The 23,853-nt window shown below is 41.4% G+C and overlaps 1 pseudogene; it reads left to right on the forward strand.

Moving 5' to 3' along the window:
* Positions 1–22,622: 22,622 nt before the first annotated feature.
* On the forward strand, positions 22,623–23,162 carry LOC149267107 (small ribosomal subunit protein eS12 pseudogene; annotated as a pseudogene).
* The last annotated feature ends 691 nt before the right edge of the window (positions 23,163–23,853 follow it).

A 23,853-nucleotide genomic window follows, 5' to 3' on the forward strand; every position in this document is an offset into this window, starting at 1 on the left:
TTGAATTAAGACAAATAGCTCCTTTAATGCTACCTGAAGCATCATCTAGCTATGAAACAATTTCCACTTTTATAACATGTAGCTTAGAATTCAACAAAAATGTCCTCCTTCTACTTGTTTTGCCCTTGATGAATGTTGACACTTTGTAATTGATCTTTTGCAAAGATTCCCCTTTGAAAATATTTCCCTTTGTCTCTCAAAATTGGTCCACTAATTCATAATATGCTCCTACAGCAGTTTCGTAGCGCGCTACGAAACTGCTGATCATTAGGCATCACTTACAGCAGTTTCGTAGCACGCTACGAAACTGTTGTGTAATTACAAAAACACAGCTTTGAACCAAAATTTTTTCATTTTGAGCCTTTTGCTATCTTCAAATGTCTCTTTTCATGTGCCTTGAAGCTTTTCAAACTGAATATATATATATATATATAGACCCCATTCTTCAAGGTATGTATGCAATATGTAACCTTGGCATTTGTGAAAGAATCTTCAAGTAACAAGGAAGAAGAGATGTATGCCAATCATTGGCAATGAAGACAACATCCTCCTCATAAGGTCTACTAAATGTTCACTATTTTGCTCTGATTTAAAGATTGTTCATCTGTTGCCACATCTACACAAGGCAGAATGCGGTCAAGGGTGGTATTTTCTATTGAAGGTGCTTCAGTGTGAACATTTTTCCCATTCTTTCCATATGCCTCCACAAAACACCAATCAGGAATATTTGTTGTGCCAATCAGGAACCATCCTTTTCTTTGATATGCTCCCAAGAGTAATTACTTTTAGCTGTCTCTGCAATCTTAGCCAAATGATCATGGGTAAAAGTAGTGCCGCATGGGTTGCTTGGATTGATAATAACCATTGCCACTGTGTTGTTGTCTGCAATTGTATGAATCCCTGTGTAATGCATCAAACTAAATTGAGAAATTTTGGCATTAGTATTCTTAAGTGATAACAACATGAACTGCATGGAATAAGCCACAATTGATCAAATCATGGACACATAGATCAAGAACACTCGCCAATAGAGGATTGACTATATCGAATTGTCAAAGTAGGCCAACTCCTTCATTAGGGAATGTGGTTCACCAAGGACCAGGTTCAACAAAGATTTCCTCACCTCATAGAGGCTCTGAATGCAATGGGGACCATTACTTCCTAAGGGGGGAGGAATGATCTAGTTGGATATTGGTGGCCACCTACCTATTTCACCTAGACCCCCCAGTCAATTTCATATGTTTCCTTGTTCATTTCAGCATTTATTGTTCTTAGCATTTTTTTGGGTCCTAAACTTCCGGAGCACTTTTGACCCCCTAAACGACATTTTTTTGGGGTTTGCGACAATCTCGTAGCCATAGGTAGGGGCTGTTACATAACATTTTTTCACTGTCCCTGTACTCCCCATTCCACGATCTTGGAGGACCTCTACAGTGAACCCTACAGGCTTTCCCATCATTAAGAAACTCCCATTATGTCCCTCTTCATGAGTAGAATGATTCCCTTTTGCATTGTTTCCCAAGAATCTTCCTTTTACCCCAATTTACAAGACCGACGTTAATGACCAGTTTCCTCCTCGCACCAATTTGCAGAGATTAAAACCAGGAATAGCATCGTATGGTGCTACTGAGCCTTTTCTTAGTCACGTCGATCCTCTTTTGGCAATTTTTTTAAATATGGAGTCGAAGCTTCTAGGTCTAGAAGCTTCGTAACGAAAGTATGGTAAATGGTTAGGCTGGATGGAGCCGAGGAATTCAGTTTGGGCTCATTTCCCATATTAGGATGGAACCAATCCAAGAGATAAGGCCTTCTCCCATGATAATAGGAACCATCTCACCTCCATCCAAGATATATAAACCCCTCCTTTTACAAGCTACACTAGTTTTCAGTCTTAGTATTTTTGGAGCTTGAATAATCAGCAAGACATCTATAGCTTGTAGCTCTCTAGTTTATGTTTGAGGGAGAATAGTTTGTTTGGTTTGATTTGAGACTAAAGGGAAGAAGCCTTAAAACTTCCATTGTTGAGGCTATGAGATGCTAGCAGAAGTGTGGGAACCTGAATACATCGTGAGTATACCTTTAAATACATTTTCAAAGCCTTGGAATCAATCTCTCTCTTCTAGTTAATTGAGACAAAGCCATCGTGGCTCAACCATCAGGTTCGCCTAGTTCCTCTTCCTCTTCTCTATTAGAAAGATCATTTGAGGAGCCTTTTCTTGAATTTCCGCAGTCACTTGAGGACCAAGGTGTTTAACTTGGAATTATTCTGAGCATTCAACCTTTGTCATCTCGTCCTCCCCCTCCCTCGAATACTAGGCCACTTTCTGACATTGGCCTAGAATCTCCGGATAATCCTATCTAGACTCCCAAGGGTCTGCCGACTTATGAAGGTCAACTTGGACTGGTTGTTTATCCTCTGAATTCTTTGCTCGATTCTGTTGTGATATCACCACAACATTTGTACAGTCCATATGATCAACTGGTATTCCTTTGGAATTATCCCCTTGAACATCTTCGGTAGTCCGTCGTCGTTTGTTTTCACCCATGGAATCAGAAGGTGAAATCCCAGTCTCCTCTCCGGGTCACTCGGAGGTTTCCACTCCATGCATTGTCGAGGAGTAGGAATATCCTTTCCCTCCTGAAGGTTTCCCTTACACGGGAAGCATTCCGACCAGTGTTCATCCTAAGTTACCGCGTAATTACATGACTTTAGCTCAATTGGTTTCAGGTACTCCTAGTGCCTCATCTCTATATCACAACCCTATTCATTTGTCTGGCGCTATGCCTACCTTAGGTCCGTTCATTCAAAACACGACCTCCCAACCGATGGTGCATTTTTCAATTACTTCAGTTCAGGTGCAACCCACCATTCTGAATCCTCTTGTTTCGTCGATCCAAGTAACTCGTTCGGTTCGACTGACAGTCTCGAGTCATGTCTCTGTCAGTTCTTCGATCTCTCCAGTAAGTGGACAGGTTGTGCCACCGCCTGGGGGGAAAGTACGAATGTTTCTATGATGCCTGACACAACCAATGAGAGTGGTTCACAAAGTCACATGGTTGGGATGAACCAACCCTCTTCGGGTGCCTTTCCAAACCATGTTGGCCCTGCTGCGTCGATGTACAGTACCAACAACCGAACCCTGTCGGTCCATCTGGGTCAAGTAACGTCCAACACCAGTAGCCTAATATGGCTGAGGTTCAGTACCAACATCCTTATGTTCCATATGGTTCACAAGCGATGGCTAATCTACCTTACATCCCTCAGCCTGAACCTTATGTCCAGCCTGGTCCATCTGTCGCGCTTGGTGGATATGGCCAAATACAGTTCGAGAAATTTCAAGGTGTCACTTTAGGAACTGTTCAAGTACCCTTGCAGCAACAAGGACAACTTCTGCATTAGCATGGGTAGATAATGTTGCAGCAAGGACAACTGCAACAACCGCAAGGGCAACCCTTGCAACTATTGCAGCAAACCATGCAACTGCAAATGTAGTATGCTCAGCAATCCTCCCAGCCTATGTCCTCACAAGGTCAACCTCTATAGTTTCAGGGACAACCTTTACAGTCGCAAGGCCAGCCCTTGTAGCAACAAGTTCAACCACGGCAGCGGCAACCCTTATACTCATATCAACAGGGTCAACCTTTGCAAGGGTAGGAAGGTCAGGGTCAAGTCCTGCAGCAGTAGGCCCAAAATCCTTATGTCTAAGGGCAACAGGTTCAAAATACTTTTGTCCAAGGGAAACAGGTTCAAAATCCTTTTATCCAAGGGCAGCAGGTCCAAAATCCTTATGTCCAAGGGCAGCAAGTGAAAAATCTTTATGTCTAATGGTAGCATGTCCAAAACCCTTTTGTCCAGGGGAAACAAGTTCAAAAACCTTATGCTCAGGGGCATCATGTGCAACATCCATATGTCCAAGGTCAACAGGCTCAACAACCTTTTAACCCGTATGTTGCTTATCAACAGCCTATGGCTAGACACTTTCAAGGCTTTCAAGGTTAGAATCCTCCCTACGAGCAAGGTAACCTACAGTGGGGGCAAAATCAAATTCCATATGGACAAAACCCTCCCCTATGGGGACAAAACCTTACCAGCAGGGATGGGTTCCATCACCTGGCCCCGTTTATCAGCCTCAAATGCCTTTGTATACCCAATTGTCGTTCTTGGATACACTGGAGTTTCCAGATGTGTCTAGACTCATGAATGACCCGATTCTTCATTCACCATATTGGCCTCCAGTTCCATCCAAGATCCCGAGTGATTGTCTGAAGTTTGAAGGAAAAGCAAAAGAGGATCCACAAGCCCATGTGATGACATATCACCTCTGGTTCTCCTCGAATTCCTATGTTGATGATTCCATTCGTCTTTGGCTTTTCCAATGAACTCTTACAGGTTCTGCAGCCAAGTGGCATATCGAGCTATCTCGAAATACCTATCATGACTTTAACACTCTTGCCATGGCCTTTCTCACACATTTCTAGTTGCTAGTTCGCTATGAAACTGGCACCCATCTGCTAACATCGCCCAAGCAAGACACTGAGACCCACATCTCCCATCACATCCATGAATGGAGACGTAAGCGTCACCTGATTAAGTTTGATATTGTTGATCAATTGTTGACCAAGTGGTTCACCAAATCATTTGTCAACAAAATTGTTGAGGACATTTCTATGGGTGGATGCGTCACTGAGGAACACGCCATCGCGCGTGCCCGGTATCTCGACCTCATCTATTCACAATCTGGCACGTTATATGATATGTTACCCGATGCGCCCAGACCATCATCTGATCTGACGACATCTAAGTCTCCAGCTACACCTCCTATTGATGGAGTAATTGGTTTAGTGACTCAAACCCCTGCAAATCTTCTTCCAAATAGAAGTCGGTCTCCAACACTGCTTCCAATGATTCCTCTTGCAATTCATCTGGCCCTGGTAAAACCTCAGAGGTTCACGCTGTCCAATCTACCACAACAGAAAAATCCTCTAAAGGTAAGAAGAAAGGCAAAGGCAAGGGTAAAGTCGATGCCCCAAAACAGGGCCCTCCTAAGTTGTCTGTTGGTGATGCTTCCCAATGGAAGCCCAAATATCCATGCCTCATTTGTGAGGAGGATCACTATACTAAGGATTTTCCTAGATGATCCAAAGTTAGTCGTTTTCTCAAAGGGACCCCAGCTGTCCTGAAAGAGCCCTTTCCATCCCAGCAGACCCAAATGGTAGACCAACCTCAGTCATCCACTTCCTCGGGTTCACAAGTGTTCATGATGAATACACCGATTAACGTGGCTACCAGGTCAAAATATTATCAAACTCCTACCCCAACAACAAGGAAAGAGAAAGAAGGTACCCCTTCTTCTTCTACCCCGTCCAGTTCTGGTCCTCTCCATATAGAGTGACCTAATCTTGATTCCGTCATTCGACCACCTTCTCGAGGTGTGCTATGAAACTCCTCGTACAATCCAAACGCTCGAGCCGCTCAACATTATAACATTGTTGGCTCAAGCGCCATTAACTATGTCTACTCTCGAGGTCCTTCAAAGTTGTCCTTCTCAGCAGAAATCGTTACTGTCGTCTATTGGGGGTATTGATCCAACTGACCCTAATCTCATTTGTTTTTGACCTGGAAATCCACGTTCCGTGTTTACCTCATCAGATTGCCTTTCTCATTCAGGTGATCATAAATGAGAAAACCATTCATAGGACCGTCATCAATTAAGGTGCTTCTACCTACATCATGTATGTCACTTGTTGGAATGCAATTGGTTCTCCTCTTCTGAACTAGTCCCCTAACACTTTGGAAGATTTTGACAGACGCGATTCACGACCATTCGGTGTCCTTCCCATCCTTGTCATTACTTTGGAGGGAAAGACAGTACACATCGAAGTAGAGATCATTGAAGCTAATCTTAACTATAATATTCTACTCAGATGGAGTTGGACCCATGCCATGCATGTTGTAGCCTACTCCCTTTTTTGTGTGATTTGTTTGCCCCGTTAAGGGAAGATAGTCGCAGTCGACAAATTGTCCTTCTTTGCCTCTTCCTCCTCGGATGGAAATGTTCCTTATGTAAAGCACACCAGTGCTCCTTATGAGAGTGTGGGGGCAGGACTCTTTAAAGATCCTGCCTTGATGGGTATTTTTCCACTCCCACCTCCTCATGTTGCCTCTGTCAACATGATCTTGGTCAAGTCTGATCCTTGGGTCATTCCCTCACCAGATCTTGTTGATACATGGGGCGAGGTTATGCCGCTAAGTCCTACCAAAATTAATTATGTGGAGATTATTTTGGCTTTGCCTTTGGTATCCTCGATCATCTTGTTTCGAAACCATCTCTCAATGCGTATTCTCAATCCCTGTGGCTTGGTCCTTCAGAATCTTCTGATCCCTTAGCCAAGACTTTTCTTTCTGATGAGAGTATCATGGAAGTTATGTCTCTGTAGGAAGTACTTTGGAACGACACTCATCATTGTTCCTCATTCTTGCCTGGATCGGTGGTCATGTCTACTTGTCTTGAGAAGTTCTCTTCTCAGTTCCCAACGCTACCACTTCAGATGTCGATCATGACTCATGAAATTTGGTCGCAAGGGAACATGAGTAACATTACCCAAATTATGCCAATTGATATTTTTGTCAAGCCTGGTGTTGTTGAAAATGTCCATATCTGGGTAACTTGTTCTCCAGATGAGATCAAGCTCTATACTCATCTGTTCCAAGAGTTCTGGGATGTTTTTTGCATGGTCATATTAAGAAATTCCCGGCATTGACCTGTAGGAATTTACAGGGTAAGTTCCACAGAAAGAATACCAAAAGGACACCGCTCACAACCAGATCTCAAATCAATACACCAGTATTTTTGACGTGGTTAAAACCCTCAGAGTGCAAGGAGGGAAACAGTCCACAACCTGTCCCAACGTGGGTACTACAGGCAATTTATTAATCAAAGAATGAAAATTTACATAAGCTTCTCTCATGCACGGATTACCCGAACAATGACCCTCCATGCGCTTTAAATAGAACTCATGGACCAATCGGGTGTCAAGCCACGGATCAAGTGTCGGTAATACCGAGGTGAGAGTGAACCGTCGGATCACTACATATCGTGACCGTCGGATTGTAAGTTACAAAATGTACAACGGTAAAGAAACACGCTTTACCTAACTCTAACCTAACTCTATACTAGACCAAGTTGAACTTAACTATATCCTATGTGTCGGAATATCCTAACATCCCCCCTTAAGAACAACTTGGGATAGGATTGAAGGATTTACAAATATGACACAATAGGAGAAGGAAGGAGGCACTAGAGCCTATCCCCCCTTAGTGACAACTTCCTGAACTCCAAGCATATATCGAAGTTTAGTGAACTTCGCCTCTGTGAGAGCCTTTGTGAAGATGTCTGCAACCTGATCATCTGTTGGACAATATTGCACTTCAAGAACATGGTCATGAATGAGCTTTCTGATGAAGTGCATGTGTAGTTCAATGTGTTTGTTGCACTGATGCTGGACATGATCTTTGCATAGTTGAATGGCACTTTGATTATCACACCAAAGTGTGGTTGGATGCTGCTGCTCAAAGCCAAACTCTGATAGGATCTGACGAAGCCACAAGGCTTCCTTACTAGCTTCCACGGCACCACGATACTCTGCTTCTGCTGACGAAAGAGAAATGGCAGCCTGTTTCTTACAAGCCCATGTAATAGGTCCTGAACCAAGAGTGAAGACATAACCGGCAGTAGACTTCCGATCATCAGGGTCACCAGCCCAATCAGAATCAGTGAAACCAACTAACAGAGGAGCTGCTTTGGCACTGTAATGAATCCCGAACTGTAATGTACCTCGAACATAACGAAGTATTCTTTTAGCTGCTTCCCAATGACTTTCACGGGGGTTTTGCATAAAACGAGCAACAAGGCCAACAACAAAGGAAAGATCAGGACGAGTATGGGTTAAATACAAGAGTTTTCCGACAAGTTGACGGTATAAGGTAGCATCAAATTCAGGAGAAGTACAAGAGACTGAAAGTTTGACTCCAGACTGAAAGGGAGAAGGGGCTGGCTTACAGTCTTCCATGTGAAAATGACGAAGAATATCACAAGCATACTTGGACTGGGAAAGGAAAATACCCTCTTGGGATTGCAAGACTTGAAGACCGAGAAAATAGTGTAAATGCCCTAAGTTAGCTTTAGCCAAAAAACTAGAAATTTTTAAAAAAAATCTCAAAGTTAGCTTTAGCCGAAAAACTAAATATTTTTCTCAATGTTTCTGATTTTCCGAGATCACACTAAGGTGCAGGGAAAAGAGCATATGCATGAGAAAAATCCTTCCTTTCTGTTTCTGATTTGCCCAGATCGCACAGAGTCGTAGGGCAAAGAGCATACGCAGAAATGAAAGGTATAGATCCGGTTAAAAAAAAAGGCTAAATAAACTGAGACCGAAATAAGCAGAGAGAAAATAACAGTAAACTGCAAAAGAAACACTGTATACCTCCCGATCTGAAAAATGACGCAGCTAGGGCTACCGGAAACCTTTTCGCGTGAAACGAAAGGGGTTCCTCACTGGAACAGATGCTCCGAACGCAACAGAGCAGTCCTCTCGGCCCGAAAGCAGTCAGAAACAGCAGATCTAGGAAACGACAGCCGCATGCAGTTTTACCGGCTTCAGATTTGGATCACCAACGGACGCGGCCCTCAAATAGCTCTGATACCATGTAGGAATTTACAGGGTAAGTTCCACAGAAAGAATACCAAAAGGACACCGCTCACAACCAGATCTCAAATCAATACACCAGTATTTTTGACGTGGTTAAAACCCTCAGAGTGCAAGGAGGGAAACAGTCCACGGCCTGTCCCAACGTGGGTACTACAGGCAATTTATTAATCAAAGAATGAAAATTTACATAAGCTTCTCTCATGCACGGATTACCCGAACAATGACCCTCCATGCGCTTTAAATAGAACTCATGGACCAATCGGGTGTCAAGCCACGGATCAAGTGTCGGTAATACCGAGGTGAGAGTGAACCGTCGGATCACTACATATCGTGACCGTCGGATTGTAAGTTACAAAATGTACAACGGTAAAGAAACACACTTTACCTAACTCTAACCTAACTCTATACTAGACCAAGTTGAACTTAACTATATCCTATGTGTCAGAATATCCTAACATGACCCAAGTATAGTCGTGCACGAAATTCTGACTTACCCTCATGCGAAGCCCATTCGCCAATGGCTTCGTCCAGTGCACCCTAGAAAAGTGGCCTCCATCAAGGGTGAAGTTGGAAAACTTCTTAAAGATGGATTTATTTATCCAATCCCTCTTACAAATTGGGTGTCAAATATTGTACCGATGACAAAGAAACAAGGCACTGTTCATGTTTGAGTCGATTATCATCTCAGTCATGCCTGTCCAAAGGATAATTACCCCACTCCCTTCATTGACCAGATCAATGATGAATGTGCTGGGAGTGAATTATTCTCCTTTATGGATGGTTTTCTAGTTACAACCAGATAAACATTGCGCCGACTAGTTAAGATAAGACAACCTTGATCTGTCCATGGGGAATAAAAAGCTCCCTTTTGGCCTTAAGAATGTTGGGGCTACATTTCAGAGAGCGATGTCTTATGCGTTCCACGACATTCAAAACATCATTCAACCTTACTTGGATGATCTCCCCGCTCATTCTCGTAAGTGCCATGATCATCCTGGTCATCTCTGGCAAATTTTTCTTTGTTGTACACACTACAACATTCAGCTGAATCCGCATAAATGTGTCTTTTGCATCGAATCTGGATGACTCCTTGGCTTTATCATTTTGAAAGAAGGCATTCGCCTTGATCCTCTTAAAGTTGAGGCCATTGTTAATTTACCCCCTCCATCTTCTTTGTATCAACTGCAGAGTCTATAGGGAAAAGAAAATTCCCTCAGTCGTTTCGTACCGAACTATGTTGAGCTTCAGGGTTCACCCAGTTGCTCAAGAAAGGAACCCCACTTGTTTGGGATGAGGCTGCCCAAAAGTCTTTTGATGAACTAAAAGTTGTCCTCATAAATTCTCCTTTGCTGCACCCTCCGAACTGTCATCGCGATTACTTCCTTTATCTAGTTGCAGCCTCTAGTACCATTGCTATGTTGCTAGTACAGGACGATGACAAAGGCAATGAACATGTTATTTACTACCTTAGTCACAATCTCCTCGACACCGAGATGCGTTATGCTCATGTCAAGAAGTTGGATTTGGCTGCCGTATAGGCTGTTCAGCGCTTTTGACATTACATTCTCCTCCGCACTACCACTGTGATTTCCAAATGTAACCCCATGACCTACATCCTGACTCGTCAGTTGTTGGGGGGAAAGTATTCTAAGTGGATTGTCATCCTCCAAGAATTCGATTTGGTGTTCACTACTGCCAAATCTAAGAAATCACTAGTCTTCGCTGAGTTGATTTGCTCCCTTCCCTCTTCTTCTCTTCCTGCTGGTGTTGATGAGCAACTCCCAGACGAGACTCTTTTCCTGATTAGCACTCTCGACCCCTGGTATAGTGATATCATCGTGTATCTCCATACATCCACCTTCTGGTCTGCGTTGACCAAGGATGATCATCGACACATTCAGCATCAATCCCAACCTTACCGTATCATTGGAGATACTTTATATCGTGCCGATGTTGATTAAATTCTTTGTCGTTGTCTCACTCTCGAGGAGGCTGAGAGAGTCTTAAATGATTGCCATAATGGTGCCTATGGCGGTCATTTGTCTGGATATGATACTGCTAAAAAAATCCTTCGCACTGGTTATTTTTGGCCCTCCATCTTCAAGGATTGCATCCTTGTTGTTCGCAAATGCCATGAGTGCCAAATTTATCAGCGAAAAATGTGTGCCCCACCCGCTCACCTACACCTCGTTATTACCGTTGGTCCTTTTTCCAAATGGGTTATCGACTATATGACATGTAACCCTTGTTTGGCCGAGGGGCATGGTTATTTATCGTTGCAGTGGATTACTTCACCAAATGGACCGAAGCGATGCCTATATACTCTGCAGCTGGTAAAATGAAAGCTCAATTTCTATTCAATCACATTATTTCCAGGTTTTGAGTGCCTCAAGCCATTTTCACCGACCATGGCTCCCATTTTCGAGATTACATGATGGTTGAGCTGACTTCTACGTTGGGTTTGCACCACGATGGCTCAACCCCGTATTACCCTTAGGCCAATGGCCAAGTTGAAGTTGTGAACAAAGTCTTGGTTATGATGCTTCAGCGCACCATTGGGATGCACAAGTCAAATTGGAATCTCATGCTCTTTTCAGCTTTGTGGGCTTACCGAACCTCGACCAAGGACACAATTGGATTCACACCATTCCATCTAGTCTACGGCTTGGAAGCAACTTTACCGATTGAGTGCGAAATCCCCTCACTTAAGCTCGTTGTCGAACTTCTCCCCGAAACCTCACCTCAGGAAGAGCACCTCTTGTATTTAGAATAGCTGAATGAGACTCGTCATCTTGTTGCTCTGGTCATCGAAGCACAAAAAAGGTGGGTCAAGTCCCATTTTGATCAATCTGTCTCACCTCGAGCTTTTTCTGAGGGCGATTTGGTTCTTCTATATGATCAGGCTAATGATAAGCTAGGGGTAGGCAAGTTCGAACCCATGTGGCATGGGCCCTACATTGTTAAACGTGTGTTACAGAAAGGGGCTTATGAGCTAATTGATTATGAGGGCAATCCCTTAGACAAGCCCCGTAATGGGCTTTATCTCAAAAGGTACTATACCTAGGTCATCTTGCATGGCTACTTTTGTACAATAGTGTGTTATTCATTTTTGTGCAGTGTGGTTTGGTGTGTTTCTTTTCAAGCAACTTGCCTGCTTATTATGTTTCTACGTGTTGTGCAGATGTGTGTGTCTCCTCCCATCGGTTTCGCTGATGGTGCTTGCCGTAGTACCCAGAATCTATCATCTGCAGCATCTGCCATTTATGACCCCTATGGCGAGTTGATTGATCTTCAAGGTATTTGTTTAGGTCAAACAACTAATAACATTGTTGAGTATAGCGTAGTTATCGAATTGCTGTCAGAAGCTATCACTCTTGACATCCGGGAATTGGTTGTCAACCTTGATTCACAACTTGTTTTTCTTGAACTCGACGGGCAATATTTTGTCAGAAACCCTCATATATTGAGAATGTATTTGCATATTCATCTATTGGAGATAAATTTTGATTACATTACATGTCATCATATTCCTAGGCATATGAATACATTGACATATGCATTAGCTAATTATGTGTTGGATAGACATTTGCGAAACATGTGAAAAGCAAAAACAAAACATTGCGTACCATATTAAGCAAGGAAATATAACATATATATATGTCGATAATGTTTGCATACATCGAAATCCAAAAAAATAATATATGTATTAAAATACATCCGTGGCTCGCAGGCCTCAAAAAAGTAAAATGCTAGACCTATGAACTACTTGGCATGGTGCTCATGGTAGCACATAACTGCTCGTACTACACAAGTTAGCAGTCGGCGGATCTGGTCTGATACCCCCACTGTGTGCCTCTAATACTGGCGTGGGATGTCTCCCACCTAGGCATACTCTGGGATACCATGGGTCAATCCCTTGAGGTTCCGCGCGATCTCCTCCTCATTATCGCTTCCTTCCTGATAAGGAGCGATATCGAACTGCCGAGCAACACGCCTAGAAATCAGGGACATCCCAGCAGGACGCTTTGGTCCCACATCTACATTTATAAAATTGAAATGTCATGAATGCATGTATTTCAAAAATAATAAAAATTCAAAAATTAAAATTGTTTGTTTTTACCTCCATCGTCATAATCTTCTCCCTCTGGAGCGGCATATCTGGATTGTCGCAGAAGTTGGTACTGCTATAGGGCCAATCCTCTACCATGGTCAACTGACGCCGTAGCCACGAAAAAAAGGCAGGCTTATATGACGTATATTGGCCCCTGGTGATTCTAGGCATCAATGCAGTCCAACGGACCATCTGTGGGTCTCATGGAAATGGCGGCTCCACCTCAACAAGTTGGTAGTGAAATAGTAGGACCCACTCCAAAAAGAAGGTCACTAGAACAGAACCATAGCAGAATTTCTTCGGGTTTCCCGCCTTGGCTTTTGATAGTTGGCGCTTCATGTTTACTTTCAGGCTTCTGCCTAGTTGAAGATAATTAGTGTCATATAGCCGATAGCATACTGAAACTTTGACTTGTTGGACTCATGATGTGCTTGAGCCCCAACCACTCTATTGATGGTCAACATTAACACTTTTAGCACAATATCCTGAACCCTCATGATCTCTATCTTTCCCTATTCGATTTTAGTGCTTCCGGGCAATGTTATACGAGCAACATGTTCATGCTTGCCCCAATAGGCTTGGGCCCATACAAATTGACTGGTTCCCCTCTTCAGGACAATCCTGTGATGAAATAAATGTCGGAATTTTCCAACTCCAATTCTTGGTCCCCGAATCATAAAAGCTTCTCGATTGACATCCCAGAGACTGATCAAATACTGTAGCAACTTGGGTTGAGATAGAAGACCTAGTGTGAGGAAGAATTTGAGGAGCCCACAGTTCCTTAGGGCATTCAAGCAGTTTGGATCTCCCATTGCCTGTGTATCAATGTCCTCATGCTCACGTTCCCTCCAATCAACCATTTTTCGCAATGTTTTCCCTGCAAAAACCATAAAATCAAGTCAATAATCATCCTTGGCTAGAGAAATTTGGGCAAAAATCTTAAAACTTTTGTGTTCATGGCGTCAGCGCAACTGTTTTAAAAACAGTAGCGCTGATGGTGTGCTTGATAGTGTTAATAACCCCCGATCAACATGATTCCATGCCCGGAAATCGCGCCAACCGACGGCGATTTTTTTTTTGCTAAATACTCCTAAAAATAGGAAAAATGAGCATTAAAATGAAGCTAAAGGTCTTGGATCTTACCTGCAACTGACGAATCGTCGAATGACCTCCTGGATCTCCTGCAATCTGCTCCTGAAAATCTAGGGCACAAATGAGTGAAAAGTTCTCCACACAAGGTAAAATGGTAAAAATTAATTACTTTTTCCTCCTTTTATTTATTTTTCATGAAATATTAGGGTTTTAAAAGTATTCTTAACCTACTTTTGCCTCAGAAATTAGATAATGTGTTTACCTTTTGTGCATCTATAGGTGACAAATTACTGATGATGGTACTAAAGTCACGTTTAAGCTCTTTTCTCGACTCGTAAAACTCAAATGAAAAGATCGCCAAGTATTTTTCCCTTTTTGACTCGTAAAAGAGAATAAAATGGGGGGTCCGCTTTTAAGCTCATTTCCGACTCTTTAAAATAGAAAATATTATCGAGCTCTTGTCGTTTTGAACTTGTTAAAGGCTGCGAAACGTCGTTTACCCAGTATACGTTTACCCCTTTTTCGGGATAGGATAAACTATTTATGAAAAAGGTACTCCTTGACTGAAATGGTCAAGCGGTTCTCTCAGGTATTGTTTTCTACCTTTTCGGGCTCGAGAGACACAAATGTACGAAAAGGTACCATGTAGAGTTTTATTTTCCATGTCTTTTTCAAACTCTCTAAATATGAAAAAGATACTGAGTTATGCTTTTGTTGGACTTGTTAAAATATTAAACAACATTGGATTCATCACCATGACGGACATGAGTTTCTCCTTCCTAGTTCTCATTAAACTTACTAGGTCAGATTCGTCCAAAGGATGAACTTACATGCAAGCACATGCTATCCCCTTCAAGCTTGCGATAAAAAATAATTGGGGTACCTACCAGAAATGGTGGGGGAAAATGGGAAATTCTATCAGTTGTGTCAGAAACTCACTCTTGAACATGACACTTTTTGCTTCGTGTCGGGTTGGGATATCCTCCTTTTCATCATTGACCTTCCTGGGTTGGGCTGTTCATTTTTGCCTTCCATTTGATCTCTACCACGTCATCATGACCACCGATCCTATGGATCCAAAAGCTGCCAAACTCCAGAGTCGTGTCGCTGATATGTTCAAGAGTTAGTCCTTCTACAGTTACACTTACTCCTGATTCTCTATATCATCTGAAACCATTGCATCCCTTTGTCTCGTGTCAATGATGTGGGATACATCATGGCCATCCTTTGACACAGTCGCTTCCTGTTGACTTCAGCTCATTATCCAAGAAGGTGCCCAAGAGACTCCCTTCCAGTACCTTAGAGCTTGCATGCCCTAATGGCAAGTTCTTCGCACTCGACGGCAAGTTCAAATCATTGGCTTTCAATCGGGTGATTTCACGGGTGTTCGACTTCAGTTCCTTTATTCACATTGTGTGGATTGTACTGCTGGTACCTTGAGAGCCATTGTAATTATTGGTGGTTTCTCTCGCGCTTTTTAACAGTTCACATCATTGACCGGTAATCAAGCAACTTTCTAACATGTTCGACTTCAACACATTTATTCACATGTTAGGATTTGTACTTTTATTGGGTCGTGTTGGAGTGTAAGACCCTGGGCTGAGATTACACAAGTCCAGGTTGCAAGGCGATGTGACATGTTCATGTTGATATACATGTCTCTTTTAGATGGATGGTTGCGACCATACCATGGGTTGTTATATGTGATCCTTCTCTTTATTGGATGGTTGCAACCATACCTTGGTTTCGATTTGATCCTCCTTACTGGATGGCTGCACCAATGCCTTTGATCCATTCACATTATCATTCTCTGGATGGTTGCATCCATACCATGATTCATGTATCATTTGTCAGAGTTTTCAGTGATGTATATGTATCTATGCTTTCTTGCAGGTTTTCTGATGATGGACTCTGGTTCCCCGCATCTACTTGTAAAGAATTTCACCCCTCACTCTAGTTTGGCCTTCACACTTTAGGGGGCATCTATTACACAAAATTTTGTCATTGTCCTTGTACTCCCTGTTCCACAATCTTGGAGGACCTCTATAGTGAACCCTACATGCTTTCCCATCATGAAGAAACTCCCATTATGTCCCTCTTCATGAGCATAATGATTCCCTTTTGCATCATTTCCCAAGAATCCCAGTTTACAAGACCGATGCTAATGACCAGTTTCCTCCTCGCGTCGATTTGCAGAGATTAAAACTAGGACTAGCGTTGTACAACACTACTTAGCCTTTTCTCAGTCGCGCTGATCCTCTTTTGGCAAGTTTTTTAAATATGGAGTCGAAGCTTCCAGGTCTAGAATCTTCGCAATGGAAGTCTAGTAAATGGTTAGGATGGATGGAGCCGAGGAAGTCAGTTTGGGCTCCTTTCCCTTATTAGGATGGAACCAATCCAAGAGATAAGGCCTTCTCCCATGATAAGAGGAACCATCTCACCTCCATACAAGCTATATAAACCCCTCCTTTTACAAGCTACACTAGTTTTCAGTCTTAGTATTTTTGGAGCTTGAATAATCAACAAGACATCTATAGCTTGTAGCTCTCTAGTTTATGTTTGAGGGAGAATTGTTAGGTTTGGTTTGTGACTAAAGGGAAGAAGCCTTAAAAATTCCATTGTTGAGGCTATCCATGAGATGCCAGTAGAAGTTTGGGAACCCGGATATGTGAAAGGAAACCAACAACGTTAAGGCATTGATTGTAATCTCTTTCTCAACTTATATGAATACAACTATTGATTGATTTCCTACATTGAAGTGTTATCTTACATTTAATGGCTTAATGTTCCTCGACCTGTTAAGTAGGTTGAATGCAATTTGTATGCTATCACTTTTTTTGTTGTTGTTTGTTTGCTTGTTTCAGGTATTCGAAGGAAGAAAATGAAAAGTAGTTGGAGTAAGGAAGCAGGATCATCACCAAGCGAAATAGCATTCTAAGAGGTAGGCCCTCTTATTTGATTCTAGCTTAAGGAAGTTTTCCATAGATTGTTTGTTTGTGGTTAGACCCGCTCTCTCGGGCTAGAGGAATTGTTTGTGTCCGCACTAAGAATTTACCTGCATCACAGGGGCCTGCAACGAAACTTGTAGTACTCAGATAGACCTTTCCAACAAGTTATCATACGTGCCAAATGGAGATAATATGACCAAGTTACGACCCCAGGAAGTTAGCTTCCCAACTAACCCCAACGGGGCCCACACTCTTGGTGTTACATCTCATAGGGATAGGATTTTGGTTGTTTAGGGTTTTCTGATGTTTCCCAATAATAAATAGGCCCTTGAGCCTCATTGTAACATAGTTCAGAGGCATGTAGCTGCCACGTCTCTTCTCAGAGATAAGCTACCATCGTCCGAGCTATCTTATTTCCATTATGTTTGTAAGCATAGTTCAATATTTTTCTATTAATGAAATGAAGTGTTTTTCTGCTGCATCTCTATGTTTAAGATTATATCTATAACTTGTTCCATTCTTATTTAAGTTCGGATCAATAAGGGTCGTGATTTTAGTCATGATGAGACTATCATGATATCAGGAATTCTATATGCAACTCTCCTATACATATGAATATCTCATAGAAGAAGACCTCGATGATGGAGCAACAATGATGATGATCTCAGTAGAGGATTGGTGTCTTGGTCTTGGAGTGGCATAATAGGTCAAGGCCTTCGTATTCGTCAATTGGAATCTCTATAAGAAGAATTTAGTGTGGCTTTTCCTCTCCAAGAGGGAGAGGTTTTGGCCCTCGCAGAATGCCAACATCTTGTGTTCTTGTCTCTTTGTTTTGGTAGCTATTTGATGAACTAAATAAGACACACTAATATTAAAGAATATGCTAATAAGAAAAAAGTTGAAACATCTCACAAATAGTTATCATGCTAAGAATAATCACACTAACTCTAACTGCCCTAGATTCTTCAACAGGTGGTTTCATGTGCAAATGATAAGGCAAGAGGCAAACATATTGTTCAATAATGTTATTTCTAGCTCTTTTAATCCATAAGAATTTAGTTGGACCATATGCATTGATGGCTTTTGCAAAGAAGGTGAATTTGATGCATGTTTTAAACTCCTCCACATGATGGAGGAGAGAGGTTGTGAACCTACTGCTCAAACATATTTTGCATTAACAAAATATTTTTGGAAAGAAGACAAACCAATGGAAGCAAAATTACTGGTCAAGAAGATGAGGGAGAAAGGGAGAAAGGATTTGTTCTCGAAGAAGCTTTTTGTGTTGATTTTGAAGCATTTCTAAATTTATATTTTCATGAAAGGAAGATGCAACAATTCAGTTCCTATCTAAGACAAGAATGCATATTGTCAAACATTTGTGGGTAAATTGAGTTCCTATAAACCATAAGAATGTATCTGGATGGATGGAGGGGGCAAATTGCTTTCCTGATCTTTTAAGAAATGTTGGATAATTTAGGTGTGTTTTGTAGTGCCCACTCTAGTTTCCTGACCCTGATACGACATTATCTTAGACACTCTATTCTTCGAGGACCTCAGATTGAGGATCTGGACCCATGACACTATTATTAGCGATTGAGATATTCATGGTTGTGATGTTTATGAATGCTTTCCATTGATATTATGGTAGCATGAATGGTTATGTATCTTATCTATCAGTTTTCTGATGATTGCAATATTAAATAGTTAAGTTGGTCTCTATTTGAAATTATGATGAGGGTAGTAAAGAATATGTATGCGCTCTACTAAAAGTATAATGAGGATAAATTTTATGGATAGGCATATTTCTACGATGTTACGATGTTGATAGCTTAATGAATATGTATGTTTCCATTGATGATTATTGATGATAGCCATGGGGGATGTGTCCCCTATGTTACCTACTTCCTTTAGTTCAGACTTACAATGGACAATGATGTGAATGACCAGGAATTGTTAATGATGCTATTATGATAATTGACTAACATTGAGAAACCTTGTTACTGATGATTATTGAGTATGGCAGGAAACCATCAGAGGCACTCGCATATGACATGTCGATGACACCTGGTTTGATGAAAATTTATATTACTTTATCTTTGAAAGTCTAAGTCGATCTTGGAATTTTCCATATATGTTTAACTATATTCTGATGATATATTAATGGTTGCAGGCACAGATTAGTTGCTTGACCGAATGACTCACATATGGGTGATGGGGTTGTACAAGTGGATGGAACTACATGGGAGGGGTGGGACAGAGTCCCTGATCTCACCCACTAGCACTCCCGTCGTGACTTGGGCTGGAAGGGTTGAAACACCTTCGCCTTGAAGATCACGATGCCATGAGGACAGGTTCCAAAGTTGGGTCGCTCATGAGGACTTTACCGGGGGCGCGCATCAAGGCGGATTCCTCTATCCCCGATACCATTAGTCTCACTATAGCAGGCAACATAAGAGATGATAGTGGTCTATGACGTTGCACTATACTTTCCCCTCGTAATCACTGGATGCTTGAAGGGCAAGTGGTGTGGCACCCTTGGAACTTCAGGGGAATTTCTTGAAGGGCACGACCAACTTGGCACCCTTGGCATCACAAATAAACTATTAGTTGTGGCACCCTTGGAACTTCTAGGGAAGTTCTTGAAGGGCACAACCAAACTGGCACCCTTGACATCACAAATAAGCTATTAGGTGTGGCATCCTTGGAACTTCTAGGGAAGTTCTTGAAGGGCACAACCAAACTTGGCATCCTTGGAATCATTAAAAATAAATAAATATAAGCAAGGAATGAAAACTAGGTAAATTTACATCAAGGGTAAATGATGATTAGAAACCAATGTAATTAAATCAAAAATAAAACTTGGAATAAGGAGGATCATAGGAAGAATTAAAATAGAGGACCTTAAAAACTCTACCCTTCCCATTTTGGAAAATACTAGGAAGATTATGTGGTTTAATTAGGAAAAAGGGGAAAGACAAACATAATGGTAAGGATAAAGATTAATCCTAAACTAATTTAAACCTAATTAAGAAAAGGGGAAGGTGAATTAAAATGAGAATAATAAATTAAATTTAGAGAAATGTAGAGAAGCTCCATATGTCAACAACCAACATAAGAATATCCATCTAGGAGATAACCTGAGTTAAATTAGGGAGTAGATTGGGGATAAAATCTTGACTCATTAATTAACTTCAAGTAATGAACACAAATCAAGGAATAAAAGGGGGGAATAAAGAGACAACTAGGAGAAGAAATAGGAATCTTGTTGAGGTGAGGAAAATATTAGTTTTAAATAAAAATTTAAGTAAATAATTTTGGGAGACCCTTGATGTGAGAATGACACATGGGTGGGTGAATAATCAAGCTATTGAATTATAAAAAAAATAATTAATTATGCATGACATGACAAGTGTCACCTATGAGGACTCCTATAAAAGAAGGGGCAAGCCATTGGAGAAGAGACTTTTTGGGAACCCTATTGTTGGATGGATGAGATGTTGTCAGAGTAGTGATTACGAAGCTATAGTGAGTTTGGTGAGGTAGAGGATTTTTAGAGAGGGGACTCTTGAGCCAAGGTGTGCTCTCCTCTACTAGCTAGTGATTTTCTCCATTGTACAACCCCATTGCAGCTCGGGGGTCCACGGGGAAGAAGAGTACCCAAGGAGTAGGCTGGGAGGTTAACCGGTGGGTCTTCGCATTCGAATCAAGTGCGTCATCATTCACTCGCGGAGGTGACCAGCTACAAGGGAATACCAGCAACAGCAGAGCAAGCAGAGTCTCGCCTTCTGGTGAACGGTACATATGTATTTCATTACTATTGATCTTAGTTAAAGGTATGAAAATGTTATGGTATGTTTCCTGAAATGAGTGGCAGGAATGTGTGTGCTAAATAAATTTGAATTTCAATGTGTTTCTTTTCTGGTTGTAATTGTTGCTTAAAAAAAAAAATGTATATGGTCTCAATGTGGTCCTTACACTTGGTATCAGAGCCTAGGTTCACACACTGGGCCTAAGAAAGACTAATTCTATTAAGTGAAGAAAATATAGTACATACAAGCCTGGAAACAGGCTTAGCAGAGAAGCTATGGAGCTGAAGGTGATAGAGAATCAACCTTGCTCCAAAGAGACAGAGCAGGGATTACAAAGAAGCAGAGGATTACAAAGGAAGGTATTAATCAAAAGGCTACCCCGAAGGGTTGTCTCCTTCAAATCGACCTTTTTTACCTTTTTTCTTGCTCACTTTTATCCACCCAGTGGAGTTTGGCTGTGTCATGACAAGTTGTAGATTATTTTGTCCTGAAGGCTGATCATCCTTGTCAGAGTCTGATGGCGAAGAGAGATGGGTACGTTTCTGAGAAATCTGCTGGTTAGAGGGAGTCTCCTGGTGAGCCGAGGGGGTGTCCTTCGGAATTTCCTCATTCTGTAGATCAGCTTCAATTTCCTCATCAACCTGCTCATCTGCCTCAGATTCCTCCTCCTCCGAGCTCGAGAAGCCTAAATCGTCCAGCGGACGGGGTGGTTCAAAAGGATTCCATCTCTTGGATTTGGGCTTACGATTCAGATTCTTCTTTTTGTCTTTGAGCTGTGTACATGTACTCTGAAGGTGCCCTGTTTGATGACACTGGCGACAACGGAAGGCTGTGTTCTCGTAATCCAGTGGTTGGCCTAAGAAAGACAGTTATTATATAATAGCAAAAAAAAAAAAAAAAATTGGGAAGAGAATTACTAAGTTTGATTACGAGTGAAACTGAAACTAAATCTATCTAGGGTTATTAGAAGTATGAAATTTCATTTTTAAATCTCGATTTCATTTTCAAATTTTTGTTGTTTCATTTTAAAGTCCAAATTTTTCATCACCAAATTATGTAGGAGAGAGAGAGGTTCTGACCTGCAAAAAAAAAATTCATCTTCATTGTCATGCTGTGGAACAAAAGGCAAGCTTTCATTGTGCAGCCTATGTCCTTGGAAATTTTCAAGGAAGCTTTGACTTCCTGCCCTTTTTCAGCGTAAACAAATCTTTACTCTTGCATAGCTACCTAAAAAAAATCCTTGGTTAAAATTGCACTTGTATAAGTGGCTGCAGCAGTGATCTTGACCTTTTCGTTCACCATAGTAAAAAGATTTCATCAATCGGATCCTTGTATCCAAACTTGATCCTGCTGAACTTAGAGCTGAATGTGAACCACCTGATCCTCTAACACGCTGCTGAGAGCCGGAGACAACTATACCATTTTCTATAGAAAATCCTCCTTCCTGCTGTAGAAAATCTTAACCAAAAATACGAAATCCCTTCTGAAGTGCACTATTGTGTTACTGGTTTCCTCTCTTGTGAAAAACATAAATTTTTAAATTTTCTACCCTTTTATGCTAGTGTGTGGACACTAATGGCCTTTTTTTTTTTTTTTATGGTTTATTTTCACTTTTTGGGTTAGTTGATTTTCTGTTTTTATTTTTTTCTATGATTGAAGTTTAAATAAAAAATAAAAAATAAAAAGGAAAAGACCGGAACCACTAGAAGTTTCTAGCAGTTTCCAGATCTGTTGAGAAACTGTTCAACAATACAAAAACTTTTTCAGATGAGTTTCTGCATCCAGAAACATTTATAAGACATGAAATGAGTTTCTAGGCTGTTAGAAATCGTTTCAGGGATTTATAGGCTAAAAAAAAAACGACTGTAAAATTAATTCCCAGAATTCCATCGTATCCCTCACAATGGAATCTCAATGTACATTAATACCCTCCTTAGTCCTTACTGACGCAGACATAGCCTGCAATATCCAGCTTTTATGTGCTCGGCTTCTTGACTCTCCAGTTGCTCCTTCATTATTTAGCGAGTACGCGTTTGTGGTTCCCTTTTCGATTTTGCCAGCGAAGCCATGGCGGACGGGGGAGATGCTGATATTATTGAAGAGAAGCCAACTGCGGCAATTGGTGAGCCTATGGACATATTGACTGCCTTGCAGCTTGTATTAAAGAAATCATTGGCCCCTGATGGTCTTGCTCGAGGTCTTCACGAAGGTGCTAAAGCCATTGAGAAGCATGCAGCTCAGCTGTGCGTCCTTGCAGATGATTGCAACCAACTTGATTACACAAATTAGTGCAATCTCTGTGAACTGAGCACAATGTGAACTTGATTTCTGTGCCCAGTGCAAAGAAATTGGGTGAATGGGCAGGACTTTGCAAGATTGACTCGGAGGGAAAAGCGCGCAAGGTTGTTGGGTGCTCTTGCCTTGTTGTTAAGGACTATGGTGAAGAAACTGAGGGTTTGAATGTTATTCCAGAATACATGAAGACACATTAAGCTGAGGCCGTTTAAAAAAAAAAAAAAAATGCTAAGTTTTAGGAAAACATGATCAGTTGCTTTTCCGTATTTAAATAATAACACAACAGAATCATAAACATGCTAACCAAATTGCTGCGATGAAAACGCTCAAAATTTTTAAAATAACAACTTTTACACCCTGCAACATTGGACCCTTTGCAACCCAATCTCGAGAACTTCCACTACCATATTCACTGCCAGCAAGAGCATATGCAACTACAAGTGGAGGAGAAGCAAGGTAGTTTTCCCGAGTCAGAGGATAAATACGGCCTTCAAAATTTCTGTTGCCAGATAGCACAACTGACGCAACTAAATCACTTTCAGCAATAGCAGATCTCACAGATTCATGAAGATCTCTTTAATATTAATGTGATTAAACGCGCTAAATTTACTACAACTCAAAACGCTTCTATATATTCTGAGACATGTGACAACTAATTAGAGAAGCCCTATTCCCTTGCCTCATTCACATGTAAAATCAGGGCACTTAGACCTATCTACAATGATATTTTCCCTTTGAAAAGGTCTTTTGGGATTGAGGGTGCTGTTGTTTTAGGTCTTTTCTACATCTTTGGAGAAGAGCTCTTTGAATGAGGAGATGCCATATGGGCATCGTTGACATGGAGCACCCATTATGAGAGGGTGACATTTGTCTGTGGATGCACTTTCAA

The sequence above is a fragment of the Pinus tabuliformis genome, chromosome 6 (genome assembly GCF_031772625.1).
Source record: "Pinus tabuliformis cultivar Carrire ecotype Pingquan chromosome 6, CPIR1, whole genome shotgun sequence".
Classification (NCBI taxonomy): Eukaryota; Viridiplantae; Streptophyta; class Pinopsida; order Pinales; family Pinaceae; genus Pinus; species Pinus tabuliformis.